At 39.4% G+C, this 18840-nt stretch overlaps 1 protein-coding gene across 2 annotated transcripts in view; it reads right to left on the bottom strand.

The window, feature by feature from the left end:
• TRAK2 (trafficking kinesin protein 2) overlaps positions 1–18840 on the bottom strand; it is a 76589-nt gene that overhangs the window by 46046 nt on the left and 11703 nt on the right. The window lies entirely within an intron of this gene.

Genomic DNA, 18840 nt, shown 5'->3' with positions numbered 1-18840 from the left:
ACCTGAAACCAACCAATTAAAAAACTCAAGAATTACAGATAATAAACCAATGAAGACGACGAAATGGAATAATACAAAACAGGGTTTTTTAATCTTGGAAAATTAACATTTTGGGCCAGTTATTGCTCCGTCATGTGCATTGCAGGATCTTTTACCCACTAAGTGCCAGTAGAATCGCTTCCCCAGACCCTCTCCAGTTTTTTCCAAAATGTCTCCAGACATTGCCAGATGTCTCCTGGTGGGGGCAAAAATCATCCCTGGGGTTGAGAACCACTGATAAAACAGATGCTCAACTTCACTCGTAATTAAGACAAAAATATAAACAAAAAAAGTTCACCCACTAGATTAGCAAACATTAAGTTTTATTATATTCTTTGCTGGAGATGGTGTGGAGAAAGAAGCACTCTTATACTCTGTTGATAAAAGTGCAAATTGGGGCTGGGCATGGTGACTCACGCCTGTAATCTCAGCACCTTGGGAGGCTGAGGTGGGCCGATCACTTGAGGTCAGGGGTTCCAGACCAGCCTGGCCAACATGGTGAAACCCTGTCTCTACTACAAATACAAAAATTAGCTGGGTGTGGTGGTAGGTGCTTGTAATCCCAGCTACTTGGGAGGCTCAAGCAGGAGAATCGCTTGAGCCTGGGTGGCAGAGGTTGCAGTGAGCCAAGACTGTGCCACTGCACTCCAGCCTGGGTGACAGAGCAAGACTCTGTCTGAAAAAAAAAAAAAAAAAAAAAGGTGCAAATTGGAACAAGCTTTCAGAAGGCTATTTGGCAATGTCTACCAAACTTTTAAATGCACACATGCTGTAACTTAACAGTTCTACCACCAGGAATTTACACAATGGATATACTCATGAAGTGTGCCAAGATGTAGGGATAAGGATGCCCATACAGTATTGGTTTGGGGGAAAAAAAAAAGCACATACCACACAACTGGAACTAAATGTCTATAAATAAATGGTTTAATAACAGTGGAACATACAAAGGAATATAATGTACTAAATATATGTGCATACTTAAAAAAATCAGGAACTGTCATCAGTAAAACTGTTCAATTCTACTTATTTGGTTTGTATCAAGACAGTCTCTGCTTGGCAACTTGTGGCTTCTACTTATAAGTTAATTCATTCTCATGTCTGTTCTTCACAGGCATCATAAATATTCAATGTTTTACAAGAGAGTTACCCTCAAGAAGTAGAAAAGAACAAAGTAAATAAAGGAGACTGAAAATGATTACTGAGGCAGAAGAATAGACAAGCACTTTGAGCAAATCCTAGGGAGGAAAGTTTCAGAGATAGAATGTGAACAGAATTAAACATTATACAAAAGTCAAAGGGAAAATTTGGTTTATTAAAAAAGGTGTAAGGGACCATAAAATCAATGATAACTTTCCAGAAACCAGTTCAGCCAAGAGATTGGATCCAAAGACAGGCTGCAAGGTGTCGCTAAGTGAGATGCTAAGAGTGGAGTTTAGTGAGTACAGACCACGATTTCCCAACACCTAGACTTTCAGATCTCCAGACTGGTAAAATCTAAAACACTTCTGTGGTTATTGGTATGGGGTTTCCATTTCTTACTAATTTCTATTACTTTGTAAATGATAAAACATTTTACTAAAAAAAAAAGAGACATAATAAATAGCAGTCCTTCCCAAAAAAGGAGTTTATTTATGTTGGAATAATAACAGCAACAACAACAATACCACACACACACACACACACACACACACACACACACACACACACATATGAGACAGGGTCTTGCTCTGCTGCTCTGTCACCCAGGCTGGTGTGCAGTGGTGCAATCATAGCTCACTATAGCCTTGAACTCCTGGCCTCAAGTGATCCTCCTGCCTCAACTCCCAAAGCACTGAGATTACAGGCATGAGCCACTGCACCCAGTCCTAATTTTTCTATATTTGAACTCAGAAAATTTTAATAAATACTTTAAGATTCTGGTACTGATACATGCTGAATAAATGTGAGTGAACCCTAAAAACATGCTAAGTGGAAGAAGCCAGCCACATGATTCCATTTATATAAAATATCCAAAATAGGCAAATCCACAATGACAAAGCCAATTAGTAGTTATCAGGAACTAGGGAGAGGGGAGAATAGGGAGTGACTGCTTAATAAGTATGGGGATTCCTTTTAGGATGATGAAAATTTGATTAATTACAGCTGGTTCGATGGCAGTGGGTTATCAGAACTTATTAACATTAGTGTCATTAAAGTTGGTATATAGTCCCTCACTGCTAAATTTGGCTTAAAAAAAATTGTTTTTAAATTTGATGAATTAGTGGTGATGGTGGCACAACACTGTAAATATACTATAATAAATTTCACTGAATTATACACTTTAAGGTGGTTAAAATGGCAAATTTTACATGTCTTTTACTGCAACTAAGTACTGTACTATATAATACAAAGTATATAATACACAATTTTAAAAGTGATAGGGAAATGCTTAGATCAATAGTCATCTCTTCCAAGTGTATTTTAAATAAAATCAGTCTTGGCAAAGAAAAAAAAGATTATATTTTATATACATAACTATTTTCTTGAAATATGTTTGCCAGTATAGTAATCTGTGTTAGCCAGTGCAACATAAAGTAAAACTCTAATATATTAATTCAGATACTTTAATTTTAATTCCAGTTGTCAAAAATTCATTTTTCATATTCCAGGAAAAGTCCATTGTATGCAACTGAATTCTTTTCCACATATCGTATTGTCCAGAATTGTCACCCCTAAACCAGTCACTATAAAGGAAATAGAATTATAATGAGTCAAACCAATAAAGCATCACACTTTGAACTTGGAAAGAAGAAGAAAGCAATCTTCCCTGAGGTACACAATCACTGGCTACCTGAGCAAAATCTGAACTAGGGCCTCTGCCAACCAAGAAGGGGGAGATGATCATTTTTGGGTAGGGAACCAAATATCACCTGCTATGTAAGTCTTTATGTAACATATAATTTTTATCAAGGTCTTTTAAATTCTAACACTCCAAAGACCTAGATTTATAGTTTAGGAATCCAGTGAGGAACCTAGTGATACATTTTACAAAAACAGAATGGCAATGGAAATCTAAGAATAAATGTGCTAATGTATAACCAGCTATCTAGTGAATGATCAGCAAATCATGCACTAGTTTATAACTGTGCACTAGTTTATAAATATGCACTAGTGTATAACAGGCTATCTAGTGCATGGTCAGCAAATTTGGCCCACAGCCAACTTTGGCTTGCCACCTGTTTTTTTGTTTGTTTGTTTTTGTTTTTTTTTTTTTTTTTGAGACGGAGTCTCACTCTTTCGCCCAGGCCGGACTGCAGTGGCACTATCTTGGCTCACTGCAAGCTCTGACTCCCGGGTTCACGCCATCCTCCTGCCTCAGCCTCCCGAGTAGATGGGAGTACAGGCACCCGCCACCTTGCCTGGCTAATTTTTTTTGTATTTTTTTTTAGTAGAGACGGGGTTTCACTGTGTTAGCCAGGATAGTCTCGATCTCCTGACCTCGTGATCCGCCCGCCTTGGCCTCCTAAAGTGCTGGGATTACAGGAGTGAGCCACCGCGCCCGGCCTGCCATCTGTTTTTGTACAACCTGTGAGTTAAGAATGATTTTTATACTTTCAAATGGCTGGAAGGCAAAGCATAATATTATGTAACATGTGACAATTATGAAATTCAATTTCCAGTGTCCACAAAGGAAGTTTTATTGGAATACAGCCACACTTATTTAAGTATTGTCAATTGGTTACTTTCATGCTACAACAGCAGAGCTTAGTAATTTTAAGGACTTCCTAGTCTACAGAGCCTAGAATACAATGTGTCTCTTTACAGAAAAAGTTGACCAACACCTGTTCTACAGTAGAAAAATAGTTCAGTCATAAAATAACCATCTACCTAAATCAAAGATTTCCTAGATTAACTTCTTAAACAGGGTCTCCTTCCATATTTACATACTTGTAATTAGATCACTATTTCCACAGAATTTAGGTAAACAACAGACTTCTACTTTCTACATCCATAAGTGCATTTAAATGTTATTTTCAATTTCTAAGAAAGCATTTTTTTAAATTTTTATTTTTTGAGATGGAGTTTCACCCTTGCTGCCCAGGTTGGAGTGCAATGGTGCGATCTCGGCTCACTGCAACCTCTGCCCCCCAGGTTCAAGCAATTCTCCTACCTCAGCCTCCCAAGTAGCTTGGATTACAGCGCCTGCCATCATGCCTGGCTAATTTTTTTATTTTTAGTAGAGATGGGGTTTCACCATGTTGGCCGAGTTGGTCTCAAACTCCTGACGTCAGGTGATCCACCCGCCTCGGCCTCCCAAAGTGCTGGGATTACAGGCATGAGCCACCATGCCCCACTCCAGAAAGCATTGTTTTGTTTTGTTTTTTTAAAGTAATAAGTTATACACTTGTTTGTGAAGAGAGAAAAAGAGAGAGAGATAGTGAGGAGGGAAGGATGAAAAGGAATAGGATAAAAGCAAAGTATCTCTCATACTGGTCCACACTGATTCTCAAACAGAGCTGCGGTTCTTTTAATCATATCTGAATCAAAGACCACTGTGAAAATCTAATGATAATTTTGAGAACTTATGCCCACCACTCTGCTACGCACTAGCTGATTTGATTACACATTTACCATTTATTTTAGTTTCTATTTTTGTTTTTATATACATCACACAGGAACACAAAAATTATATATGATTCACCTAAGGACTCTACATCTTTGTTCTATAGCAGGGGTCCCCAGCCCCTGCGCCATAGAACTGTACCCATCTGTGGCCTGTCAGGAACCAGGCTGCACAGCATGAGGTGGGTGAGCGAAGCTTCATCTGCATTTACAGCCGCTCCCCATCACTTGCATTACTGCCTGAGCTCTGCCTCCTGTCAGATCAGCGGCAGCATTAGATTCTCACAGGAGCTCAAAACTTACTGTGAACTGTGCATGCGAGGGATCTAGGTTGCCCACTTCTTATGAGAATCTAACACCTGATGATCTGTCACTGTCTCCCATCACCTCCAGAAGGGACTGTTTAGTTGCTGGAAAATAAGCTTAGGGCTCCCACTGATTCCACATTATGGTGAGTTGTATAATTATTTCATTGCATATTACAGTGTAATAATAATGGCAATAAAGTGCACAATAAATGTAAAGCGCTTGAATCATCCCCAAATCACCCTCCCCGTCTCCACTGGTCCGTGGAAAAATTGTCTTCCACGAAACCAGTCCCCGATGGCAGAAAGGTTGAGGACCTCTGTTCTAGAAAACTGCTTTTTAAATTAACTTTGGAGGTTTTGTTAATGGTTTAGTCTTAATTCTTGCATACCAGAATAGAGAAAACCAAGTTGAACTAAGAACTAAGTCCATCTAAGGAGTCATACCAGAAAAATGCTGACTTCCAGGGCAATTCAGGAACCTGTTCAGCTTGCAGACTGTGCACCAGGTCAAGGGTGATCTGGCAATGGTATGCTCTTCCTGGGGACTTTTTAGATCTAAATAAGCCCTTTGGACATGCCCTGTCTAAATCTGAGCTCCTCAGAAAGATCAGTTTGGAGTAGCAGTACTGAACATAGTACCATGGATGTGGCCTGACATTAGACAAGTCTGAATTTTAACCTTATTTACTGCTTTTCTGACCTTGGGCCCATTATTTAACATTTGTGAGTCTCATTCCTCATTTTCAAGATGGGGATATTAATAACTACCCTTTATAAGAAGGGTCAGACATGAGAACTAAATAAAAATGACAAATTCCTAGTTTGGTACCCAACATACAGTAGACACTCAAATGCACACTCCTGTCAGCTCCCTCCTAGCTCTCAGGCCTGAGAAAAAGATGACGTCTTCTGTCTAATATTTCTTTTTTATTAAGTTCTAGGGTACATGTGCACAATGTGTAGGCTTGTTACATATGTATACATGTGCCATGTTGGTGTGCTGCACCCATTAACACATCATTTACATTAGGTATTTCTCCTAATGCTATCCCTCCCCCTCCCTCCACCCCACAACAGGCCCCGGTATGTGATGTTCCCCACTGTGTCCAAGTGTTCTCATTGTTCAATTCCTAACTATGAGTGAGAACATGCAGTGTTTGGTTTTCTGTCCTTGTGATAGTTTGCTCAGAATGATGGTTTCCAGCTTCATCCCTGTCCCCACAAAGGACATGAACTCATTCTTTTTTTATGGCTGCATAGTATTCCATAGTGCGTATGTGCCACATTTTCTTAATCCAGTCTATCACTGATGGACATTTGGGTTGGTTCCAAGTCTTTGCTATTGTGAATAGTGCCGCAACAAACATAGGTGTGCATGTGCCTGTATAGCAGCATGATTTATAATCCTTTGGAATATATACTCAGTAATGGGATGGCTGGGTCAAATGGTATTTCTAGTTCTAGATCCTTGAGGAATCACCACACTGTCTTCCACAATGGTTGAACTAGTTTACAGTCCCATCAACAGTGTAAAAGTGTTCCTATTTCTCCACATCCTCTCCAGCACCTGTTGTTTCCTGACTTTTTAATGATGGCCATTCTAACTGGTGTGAGATGGTATCTCATTATGGTTTGCATTTCTCTGATGGCCAGTGATGATGAGCATTTTTTTCATGTGTCTGTTGGCTGCATAAATGTCTTCTTTTGCGAAGTGTCTGTTCGTATCCTTCGCCCACTTTTTGATGGGGTTGTTTGATTTTTTCTTGTAAATTTGTTTTAGTTCTTTGTAGATTCTGGATATTAGCCCTTTGTCAGATGGGTAGATTGCAAAAATTTTCTCCCATTCTGTAGGTTGCCTGTTCACTCTGATGGTAGTTTCTTTCGCTGTGCAGAAGCTGTTTAGTTTAATGAGATCCCATTTGTCTATTTTGGCTTCTGTTGCCATTGCTTTTGGTGTTTTAGACATGAAGTCCTTGCCCATGCCTATGTCCCGAATGGTATTGCCTAGGTTTTCTTCTAGGGTTTTTATGGTTTTAGGTCTAACATTTAAGTCTTTAATCCATCTTGAATTAATTTTTGTATAAGGTGTAAGGAAGGGATCCAACTTCAGCTTTCTACATATGGCTAGCCAGTTTTCCCAGCACCATTTATTAAATAGGGAATCCTTTGCCCATTTCTTGTTTTTGTCAGGTTTGTCAAAGATCAGATGGTTGTAGATGTGTGGTATTATTTCTGAGGGCTCTGTTCTGTTCCATTGGTCTATATCTCTGTTTTGGTATCCGTACCATGCTGTTTTGGTTACTGTAGACTTGTAATATAGTTTGAAGTCAGGTGGCATGATGCCTCCAGCTTTATTCTTTTGGCTTAGGATTGTCTTGGCAGTGCGGGCTCTTTTTTGGTTCCATATGAACTTTAAAGTAGGTTTTTCCAATTCTGTGAAGAAAGTCATTGGTAGCTTGACGGGGATGGCATTGAATCTATAAATTACCTTGGGCAGTATGGCCATTTTCACAATATTGATTCTTCCTATCCATGAACATGGAATGTTCTTCCATTTATTTGTGTCCTCTTTTATTTTGTTGAGCAGTGGTTTGTAGTTCTCCTTGAAGGTCCTTCACATCCCTTGTAAGTTGGATTCCTAGGTATTTTATTCTCTTTGAAGTAATTGTGAATGGGAGTTCACTCATGATTTGGCTCTCTGTTTGTCTGTTGTTGGTGTATAGGAATGCTTGTGATTTTTGCACATTGATTTTGCATCCTGAGACTTTGCTGAGGTTGCTTATCAGCTTAAGGAGACTTTGGGCTGAGATGATGGGGTCTTCTAAATATATAATCATGTCATCTCCAAACAGGGACAGTTTGACTTCTTCTTTCCTAATTGAATACCCTTTATTTCTTTCTCTTGCCTGATTGCCCTAGACAGAACTTCCAACACTATATTGAATAGCAGTGGTGAGAGAGGGCATCCCTGTCTTGTGCCAGTTTCCCTTTGTGGGTAACCCAACCTTTCTCTCTGGCTGCCCTTAACATTTTTTCCTTCATTTCAACTTTGGTGAATCTGACAATTATGTGTCTTGGAGTTGCTCTTCTCGAGGAGTATCTCTGTGGCGTTTTCTGTATTTCCTGAATTTGAATGTTGGCCTGCCTTGCTAGGTTGGGGAAGTTCTCCTGGATAATATCCTGAAGAGTGTTTTCCAACTTGGTTCCATTCTCCCCGTCACTTTCAGGTACACCAATCAGACGTATATTTGGTCTTTTCACATAGTCCCATATTCCTTGGAAGCTTTGTTCATTTCTTTTTACTCTTTTTTCTCTAAACTTCTCTTCTTGCTTAATTTCATTCATTTGATCTTCAATGAGTGATACCCTTTCTTCCACTTGATCGAATTGGCTACTGAAGCTTGCACACGCGTCACATAGTTCTTGTGCCATGCTTTTCAGTTCCCTCAGGTCATTTGAGGTCTTCTCTGTGCTGTTTATTCTAGTTAGCCATTTGTCTAATTTTTTTTCAAGGTTTTCAGCTTCTTTGCGATGGGTTCAAACATCTTCCTTTAGCTTGGAGAAGTTTGTTATTACTGTCAACTTGTCAAAGTCATTCTCCATCCAGCTTTGTTCTGTTGCTGGCGAGGAGCTGCACTCCTTTGGAAGAGAAGAGGCACTCTGATTTTTGGAATTTTCAGCTTTTTTGCTCTGGTTTCTCCCCATCTTTGTGGTTTTATCTACCTTTGGTCTTTGATCATGGTGACCTAGAGATGGGGTTTTGGTGTAGATGATCTTTATGTTTGTTAGTTTTCCTTCTAACAGTCAGGAGCCTCAGTTGCAGGTCTGTTGGAGTTTGCTGGAGGTCCACTCCAGACCCTGTTTGCCTGGGTATCACCAGCAGGGGCTGCAGAACAGCAAATATTGCAGAACAGCCAATGTTGCTGCCTGATCCTTCCTCTGGAAGCTTTGTCTCAGAGGGGTACCCGACTGTATGAGGTGTCAGTCAGCCCCTACTGGGAGGTGTCTCCCAGTTAGGCTACTTGGGGGTCAGGGACTCACTTGAGGAGGCAGTGTGTCTGTTCTCAGATCTCAAACTCTGTGCTGGGAGAACCACTATTCTCTTCAAAGCTGTCAGACAGGGACGTTTAAGTCTGCAGAAGTTTCTGCTGCCTTTTGTTCAGCTATGCCCTGCCCCCAGAGGTAGAGTCTACAGAGGCAGGGAGGCCTCCTTGAGCTGCGGTGGGCTCCACTCAGTTTGAGCTTCCCGGCTTCTTTGTTTACCTACTCAAGCCTCAGCAATGGTGGACGCCCCGCCCCCAGGCTTGCTGCCACCTTGCAGTTCCATCTTGGACTGCTGTGCTAGCAGTGAGCAAGGCTCTGTGGGCGTGGGACCCTCCGAACCAGGCGTGGGATATAATGTCCTGGTGTGCCCTTTGCTAAGACAGTTGGAAAAGCGCAGTACTAGGGTGGGAGTGTCCCGATTTTCCAGGTACCGTCTGTCATGGCTTCCCTTGGCTAGGAAAGGGAATTCTTAGACGCTTTGCGCTTCCCAGGTGAAGCGATGCCCCGCCCTGCTTCGGCTCACCCTCCGTGGACTGCACCCACTGTCCAACAAGCCCCAGTGAGATGAACCTGGTACCTCAGTTGGAAATGCAGAAATCACCTGTCTTCTGCGTTGCTCACGCTGGGAGCTGTAGACTGGAGTTGTTCCTATTTGGCCATCTTGGAACCCTCCCTGTCTAGTATTTCTTAAATTTCTGGCTCAACAGCCAACTGTGTACCCAGAATGACTACCACGTTTAAGTATGGAGTAGATGCAGTCTGAGGATTACCTCTGAGTAATCTTCACATAGAAGGACATAAGGACTAAGAAACCGTGCTCCTGCTAATAAAGTTTCAAGCGCCATAAAGCTGGGATTATCAAGAGTGATGATTCCTAAAGCTCATTCCTTCATGGGTCTGAGGAAGGTTTGCTAATAACAAAAACGTCTTAACTATACTTAGCATCTTTCTCCATAGCAGTGTGGCTATACATTTCCTATTGCTGCTACAACAAATTACCACAAACTTAGTGGCTTAAAATAACACCAATTTATGATCTTACAGTTCTGGAGGTCAGAAAAATGAAAAGGTTTCAATGGACCAAAACCAAGGTGTTAGAAGGGTTATGCCCCCTCCCTCTGGAGGCTCCAGGGAAAAATCATTCCCTTGCCTTTTCTAGCTTTTAGAGTTGTATTACTTGGCTCAGGGTCTCTTCCACCATCTTCTACGCCAGCAGCATAGCATCTTCAAGTTTCTCTCTGCTTCTACTGTCACACTGCCTTCTTCTGCTGTCAAGTCTCCTTTGCCTCACTCCTATAAGGACACCTGTGATTACATTTAAGGTCAAACTGGATAATCCAGCTAATCTTCCATCTCAAGATTCTTAATGTAGCCATGTCTGCAAAGCCCTTTTGGTATATAAGGTAATATTCACAGGATCCAGGGGATCAAGAACTGCATATCTTTGAGGGCCAGTATTCAGCCTACCTCAGTGGTTAAGAATGTGGATTCTGGAACTAGAGTGCCTAAATTTGAACTCCAGCCCCACCACTTACTGGTTGGGTGATCTTGGACAAATTACTTGACCTCATTTTTTCATCTGTTAAGTGGGCCTAATAACAGGATCTACTTTATGGGGATTAAGTGAATTATGAGAGGATAATAGTGGCAGCTACCTCAGAGGGTTATTGGGAAATAACATGAGTTAATACATGTAAAGGTCTTAGAATAATGTCTTAGAATATAGTAAATGCTATGCAAGTACTGGTTATTATTAGTATTTCTATCACCAAAGTACTATTTTATAATAATAATTATTATTGTACCTTATAATAATAATTATTGTACCTTACACAATGTTGGGCACAATCTACAGCCTACTCTCAATTGCTTGATAGCATCTTCTTTCAAACTAAGAAAGAATTTACTTCCTGCCTTCTGATGAGTGACGTTAGCTTAGTGTGATTAATCATTCTCTTCCTGTCTCTCGGATGCATGAATAAACCAAAAGCTTACACAGAGTCCTAAATGCAGTAGAAACTAAACTTTGGCAAACACAAATGACACATTTTCAGTGCCTTTCCTAGTCTGTGCACACATATTCTGTGCACTTTTTTCAGGGCCATCTACTTTCTTTGCTGGATCTTTATTCAGTCTTTTTAGGAACAACTTCACTGCTTTTCTTTATAAAACAACCAATCAGGCATGTATTATTTAACAAGAAGCCAGCCTTTGTAATGCATGCACATTAAGAAGAAAATAAAGCAAAATAACCAAGTAACTTATTTTAAGAAGCATGAGACTTAAAAAGAACAACCAAAACACGTCATTGACATAAATATTGCTGGCAGGACACAACATGGCTAATGACTTAGATAGTTTAGCCCAGCCATGGAACTAATTGGTCAACAGTGAATGCCTAAATATAGGCCCTGTGCCTAAAAAATATCTTGCTACTTCCTTAAAACAGGATACTCTGGCCAAAACAGCCTTATTGAGAAGGCTAAAACAACTCTGGGAAAGTTCACCTCTGCTGGGCGTGGAGCCTGGGATTGCAAAAAATGCAATTATTTAGTGAAACATTTACACTGGAAATATATTCAAAATTTTTATTTTATAAGCAATACTTTGGGGATTAATTTAAAACACATGTGGGCTGCTGAAATGCATGCAGGAACAGTGCCAATCACCAATTCAGCAATAGCTCTCTTAGGCAGTGGCAACCTAATCAGGACAAAAGATAAGCTAATTTAAAAAATGATAATTTACCATGTCCTTATATAAAATAATATATTTTTGACAAAGACAGAGACTCACTAATTTTAATGTATCTGGCTACGCTACAGATAAAGTTTACCAAAAAAACCACGGTAATTTACAAACCAGATATTAAACCACTTAAAGACTATCATGGCTTCAGTGCTAAGAGCTGAAAAAAAGGCAGGAGGAGCATCACCAGCAAAACCCAGCCTGGACCGTAAGCAGCAGACCTCAGGAACGCAGAGGCCACATATCACTATCCAGCTGCACCGATGCTGTGGGAAAGCTACACTGGCTACATTCAGCACAGCTGTTCTATCAGCAATTGTAAAGTTGACCCTGAGGAAATAGGATTTGTGACCAGCAAATATTTTTTCCCTCTTTTTAATTGCCATTTGACTTAAAGATAAGTAGGGTGTTCAGAATATGAAATATATGGAGGTCGCTCTACTTACAAACAGGCTGAATTCCAAAAGGCTGTTAAATCCATTCATTTAAACGTCCAAAACCATGCGTGAGATTTAGGTTTATGGGGTCAGTATTTCCTCCTAGTTGAATATTTTGGGCATTTTAAAAACTGCCCTGTTTGTTTATAATGAATATCTGCTGAGGCAGGCAACCCCTCCCTGACACAATCTTCACCAACAGGAAAGGGGTGGTAACCTCTGGCAGCTAAGGAATCCCTATCAGAGCTTCACCTGCAGATTAGAAAAGGCCTTGAACCCATGGTGCCAACGGCAGTTTTTGATAAGTTTCCACAGCAGCACTTTAATTCACCATGCTTAAAGTTCTTGAACTCCTAACCTTCACCTTTGACTAAACAGGCATTCCACTTTAACAACAATCCTCTGCCAAAACCATTTCAGTCAGTCACATTTCTTCACCTCTGGCTGATTGTCAGCTGCATGGGTACATCTTTTGTCACACATCATGGGACTGCCCTTCATAATCGTTCTTTTTTTTTTTTTTTGAGACCAAGTCTCACTCTTTCGCCCAAAATGAACTGCAGTGGCGCAATCTCGGCTCACTGCAACCTCCACCTCCCGGGATCACGCCATTCTCCTGCCTCAGCCTGCTGAGTAGCTGGGACTACAGGCGTCTGCCACCGCGCTCGGCTAATTTTTTGTATTTTTAGTAGGGACGGGGTTTCACCGTGTTAGCCAGGATGGTCTCGATCTCCTGACCTCGTGATCCGCCCGCCTCAGCCTCCCAAAGTGCTGGGATTACAGGCGTGAGCCACTGCGCCCCGCCCATAATCATTCTTATCGTCCATTGATATATCTAAATCGGTGTTTCTCACTGTCAAATTTTTACACAATTTCTACTTTTGTGCCCAGTAATCTATCACTAGCACTGCTTTCAGGGACAAAAATGGGATTTGTAATACAGAATACCTCAAAACTATGCACATATAAAACAAACATGCTATAAATAATAATAATGGCCGAGTTAAAATATTCATCTGTTGGTGATCAGCACAGCTAAATCCCCTGCTCTGGAGTATACTTTGTCCCTATCCATAAAGTTCATAAGTTACAAGTTTTAAGCAGAAGAGTTTCAAAGGATTTATAATACCATGTAAAGACTTTCTGTCCTACAGATTTATACCCTAAAATCATGATATTTTTGGATTATAGAATAAAAGAACACCAAACTCTTAAAGAAATTGCATAAGCAACTGAATAAGCAATATCAACATGTTTTCAAACTATACTTCTGGACAGGAATTCTATCTTTTGCTTGATGTCCCAGAGTGACAGTATCAAAGGAGATAGGAGATATATAAAAATGCTTAATACAGCATTGGCTAATATTTATACATCCCTAGTTTTAGGCTTTGTCCCATCATCCATTTGTTTTCAAATTCACTGTTTCTATAAAAGGTCATGATTGGCTTAGAAATCTGAATAACAAAGCAAATTATTATTTGCCAGTCAAAAATAATTTAGTGATGGTCATATGTAGTTTAGTCAAAGGAAATAAGATAGCTCAATAATACTAAAAGTAAACCTCAAACAGGTCTACCTGAAGTCTACTTCAGTCTCACATTCATAAGGCATTCTTGATTTCTTTCTTTCTTTTTTTTTTAATTTGAGACAGGGTCTTACTCTGTTGCCCAGGTTGGAGTGCAGTGGCATGATCTCTACTCACTGCAACCTTCGCCTCCTGGCTCAAGCGATCCTCCCACCTCAGCCTCCCAAGTAGCCTGGACTATGGGCACCTGCCACCATGCCCAGCTAATTTTTGTATGTCTTTGTCTCTACAACATGGTTATACCATGTTGTCCAGGCTGATCTCGAACTCCTGAACTCAAGTGATCTGCCTGCCTTGGCCTCCCAAAGTGCTGGGTTTACAGGCAAGAGCTACCATGCCTGGCCTTGATTTATTTCTTTAAAAGAAAGAGCAACTTGACATGAACTCTACCTGAAATTCTGTAGTCTCTTAAGTGAGCAATATCTTCACTCTGCCATTTGGCATAAAAGCTACCCAAGGCTATATAATCATATTCAAATCTAACATTGCAAAAGCCTTTTCAAGATAGATTTTCTTATAACTTTTCAAGAATGGAGACTGAGAGTTTAGTATGCATTATTTAAATATTTGAAAGTTAGATTAATGGAGAAAATAAGTGTTAATAAAACAGTTATTATTACCAAATCATACCTAACAAAGTACACATTTTATTATCTTAACAGCTGACAATAGTGCTTCTTTTAGGAAAGAAATACTTTTTGTTTGGGAAAAGACTCTTAAGGTAGAAGGTAAGGCCTCATAGCATCAAAAAGAAGGCTAAACTGCTCTGCAAGAGACAGGGAAATAACTGTTTTTTCTTTCTCCTAAAAGGGAGAGGGAAAAGAGAGAGGTCTCATGGAGACGGCAGGAGCTCAGAGAGAACACCAGGAATCTGCAGAAATCATAGGGAGGGTTTTGGCTTTCCCATATGAAACCTTCACATGCAACTGAAGGTTTACGGCAACTATTTCACTCTTGAAAGGTCTGGACACTCAGCTGACACTTGGGTTAGACATATTAAAATATTACTTCACAAGGGCAGTTGCTGTCAATAATTTATATTCCAGGATATTAATAAAATATCATAGTTACCATATTTTTTATTTTTCAACAGAAAATTATGTCCTTTTGACTAAAGTAACAATTAAAAAAGGAAAAAAACAAGTATAGGTCTTCAAAAATGAGTAATGCAGAGTAAATGGCATAATAGAATTCATGGATTTCCTGTTCTCTTAACCAAAAATGGGGGAAAACATCTCAAGCAGAGGCATTTCATACAATAGAATCTGTGGATACTAAAATATGTACTATACTTCTAGAACCAAATAAATCCTTCCTGAACAAGTCAGAAAGAATTTTCTTTCAATGATGGCTGGCAAAATTTAGGCACTAGTTTCAATAAAAGGACACCATTGGCCAAAAACCTGGAAATACTTCACAGAAGATTAGAAACAGACTGAATAGATGACAATTGTGCTAACAGATTTAAGAATATTTCTGTATAATCTGCTCTTCAGAATTTATCCTCAAATCAAATAGCTAGGAAGACCCCTTGAAATGGCGCTTTCACATAGCAGTAAGGAAAATACAAATTTTAAAAACAGCAACAAATCAAGAAGAGGTAGAAAATCTATGTCCTCATTTCTCTTTGTCCTCTCTAACAATAAAACACAAATTTGCTTTTGGTGGCTTAAGATGATTCTAAATCCTTCACTTCTTTAAAAATTATAGTCCTTAAGGCCTTCAGAAGCAGAAGTCCCCATATGATCAGTGTCGAAAAGAAAACTATAGGCAATATGGCTCTTCAAGTCAACGAAGTAATCAGTGGCACCAGAACATGCAATCTTATACGACCAGAACAGAGGGTAACTTAAAATGGCGGTGAGTGATGGTCAGGATGGAGGAATATTATAAACACATATAATTCTAGATTTATTCTAGAATTATCTACATATTAAAGACATACCTATTTTAGTAATGTAATTCTACTAGGCGAGAGACTTTGTAATTACAGTATGTTTAGACATAAGACTCATCGTTTTTCAAAACCAGTTGTCACAAACAACTCAAGGGCTTCGAAGATAAGGTTACTTTTTGAGGGAGAATTAACATGCAGTAGACGCCTTTGGTTTGCCCATGAAATTCAGGGCAAATAAGAACAGGTAAATTTTTTGAGATATGGCTACCGGCTATCTGCAATCCAGGAGGTTATTAGATTCAGAGCTTGAAGGCTATAGTAAATAGGAGGCTGTGGAAATCTGGGAACTCTCTTCCTCTACCTGCGTTTAATGGCTATTCTCTCCAGTTCTTCAGGATTCTCTCATGGGCCCTCTCTCTCTCCTTTCTCTCCTCTGGAATCTCATCTACTTCAAAGGCCTCAGTTTCCAACTACACTATAGTTACTCTCCAAGTCTCTATCTTCAACCCAAATTGGCATTTTGTGACTTTATACTGGAAATCTCGGTATCAATTTATAATCATTACCATAAATCCACCATATTCTAAACTGAACTCATTTTTCCTCCTCCCATTAAATGTTTTTTTCTCCTTCACTAACTAGTTGATATCACCAATTCACCTGATCAGCAGAGCCAAAAATCTAAGAGTCATTCTTCCTTTCCTAAATACCTGCTTTCTATATAGTCACCAGTTCTGTCAATTTATTCTTCAAGCCTATTGCTATGGCCCTAGTTTAACCCTTCTCTGTCCCTGGCTATAGTTTCCTACCGTGTCCTCTAGTCTTAACCCTCTCTACTCTGAGCTGATGTGGCTCTTAGAATGCATACTGCTATTCTGCACACCCTCCCCACTCTCAGCATACCTGTCCTTATGCTTCAAATGTCCTCTACCTCTAAATGTACACACAAACCTAGCAACTTGGTTTTTCATGCAGACTTTCTTATAAGGGAAAAATATACTAACTCTATGGGGACCAAAATATGTACTGCACTTGGCAGTTGTACTGTATATTAAGATCACACATCCTGGCTTATTATTCTTTAATGTGTTTGATTAGTGTATCATTTTCTTAGGGCCTTATCAACTCAGTACAGTGAGAAAACTTCAGTTTCCAGACCTACACAATTGAAGAGGAGACACCACTGATCTGTAACTTTTCCTGAGCAAAAGGAACTAGCTCCTTGACACTGAAAGCAAAAATCAAAACATTTTAGTGAAATTCGTGACTTTACTGAACAATAAAACAAATGAAACTAGCACTCAGAAGGTTTCTAAGACCAGCTAATTATGGTAAACAATTTATGATAAAGACACAAGAGCCTTCTGTGTTTCAAATGAAATGCGTATGATAAAGAAATATGTTCTCAATTCTGTTGCAAATCAGTCTTTCCTAGTAATAATAGCCGATTGAGTACTTACTAGGTGCCAGGCATCATGTTAAATGCTTTCTGTGTATGATCACCTCCTTTAATCCTCACAATTCCATGAGGTGAATGTTATTACTGTCATCATTTTACAAACAAGAAAATTAAGGCTTAGAGGTTAATTACTTGTCCATATTAAGAGCCAGGAATCGAACCCAACTATGTTTTTCCAAAGCTGAGGCCTCTATCCTCTGAGCTTTACTAGCAAGGGACTGGAGTGTGAGGATAGGAGTGTGTGTGTAGTCTGCAAAAGCCTCAGGTAATTCTACGACAATCCTATGTCTCTACTCCACTTTTTAAAAACACATAGTGGTTACTAAATATAGAAGAAGAAGAAAAAAACCAAGTAATCTGCTCCCCCCAACCATTTGTTCTTGAGCAATTTATATTTGCTTTTAGAAATGACTTATCTGGTTCCAGAGTTGGGTGTATTTACAGTGAGGCAGAATAATTTGTGTGTGTGTTGTATGTACATCACACGATTCTTAATGAGACAACTCCAAATCTGACTTTGGTTCTGTTTTTAAGTGGGTAATTCTACAATATCAAGAAAATAATACAGATGTATTACCATAAATTGGGAGGCATTCTGTTACTTGTTTTGACCTGCTAAAAGTAGTAAATGGAACATAGATAAAAAATAAATCTCTATTCCAATAAATTAAGTCTACCTCTATCTTAGTATCTTGCAAATGACAGGCATTCAATAAATATCTGTTAAATGAATGAATCAGGCTGTAGTCAAATTACGTCCTTGTAGTCTATAGTAGGGAGGAAAATGAACTACATAAGAACATGAGACTGTTAGAACATGTGGAAATGGAAAGCTTTCTTAGCCTAATTTACAAAAGTCTACATAGGTCTCTCATGGGTTTCAGTAAAGTACGTGTACGTGCAGGGCTATACCAACTAAGCTCATCAGTTACTTTGAAGGTGCAAACATTCCCTAGAGATGGGATTGACAACGTGGTGGCAAAAATACCACAAAATCTTTAACACTTTTTTTCTTTTTTCTTTTGGTTTTCCATAGTTTTCTTATTTTAAAAAACATTGATGGTAAGATGTTTTCCTCCTGAAGTTAATACATGATAACAAGGAAAGTCCAATAAACTGCCATGGGAGGAAAAAAAAAAGTCCTTAGGCCAGATAGAAAATAATTTCATGACTCAGGATCATTACTAAGAAGATCAATTACTGTATTATAATATAATGACTACAGCGATATCCTCCAGGATTATAAACTTTTAAAGAGCTTTTTCTGGGTAGTGTAGCCAAGATGGCAAAATAGAAAATAACCCGCTCATATCTAGCCCCCAACAAGTCTGCACCCATCCACAGTTAAAGAGCTCTTTCTCCCTATACTAAATAATCCCAAATTGCTATTTTTTTTTAAGATTTTAAGCCCATTTCTAATTTTGTTTCCTCCCACACTGTGAGGCTATCAACTACTACACTTTACTGTTGCTAGCTTGCCTCTCCCCTTTCTAACTCGCTGTTGGCTGAGAAACCAGATAACCAGGTTATCAGAACACCCATAAGGTGTCTGTTGACTAAACTCCAGGACCTGTTTTTCTGCCCTTGGCTGGTTTCCCAAATACCTCTTTCTTTCATCCCTCCAGCACCAGGGATTTAGCTGGCTTTCTCCTCCTCCTTTGGCACTGTCAGCAAGTGCTTTTCTCACCTGGTGTTCTTTTACCTAGCCTAGCTAT

The sequence above is a fragment of the Hylobates moloch genome, unplaced genomic scaffold (assembly GCF_009828535.3).
Source record: "Hylobates moloch isolate HMO894 unplaced genomic scaffold, HMol_V3 SCAFFOLD_1, whole genome shotgun sequence".
NCBI lineage: Eukaryota > Metazoa > Chordata > Mammalia > Primates > Hylobatidae > Hylobates > Hylobates moloch.
The sequence above is the reverse complement of the archived record's forward strand: the minus strand, read 5'-3'. Positions and strand labels throughout refer to the sequence as shown.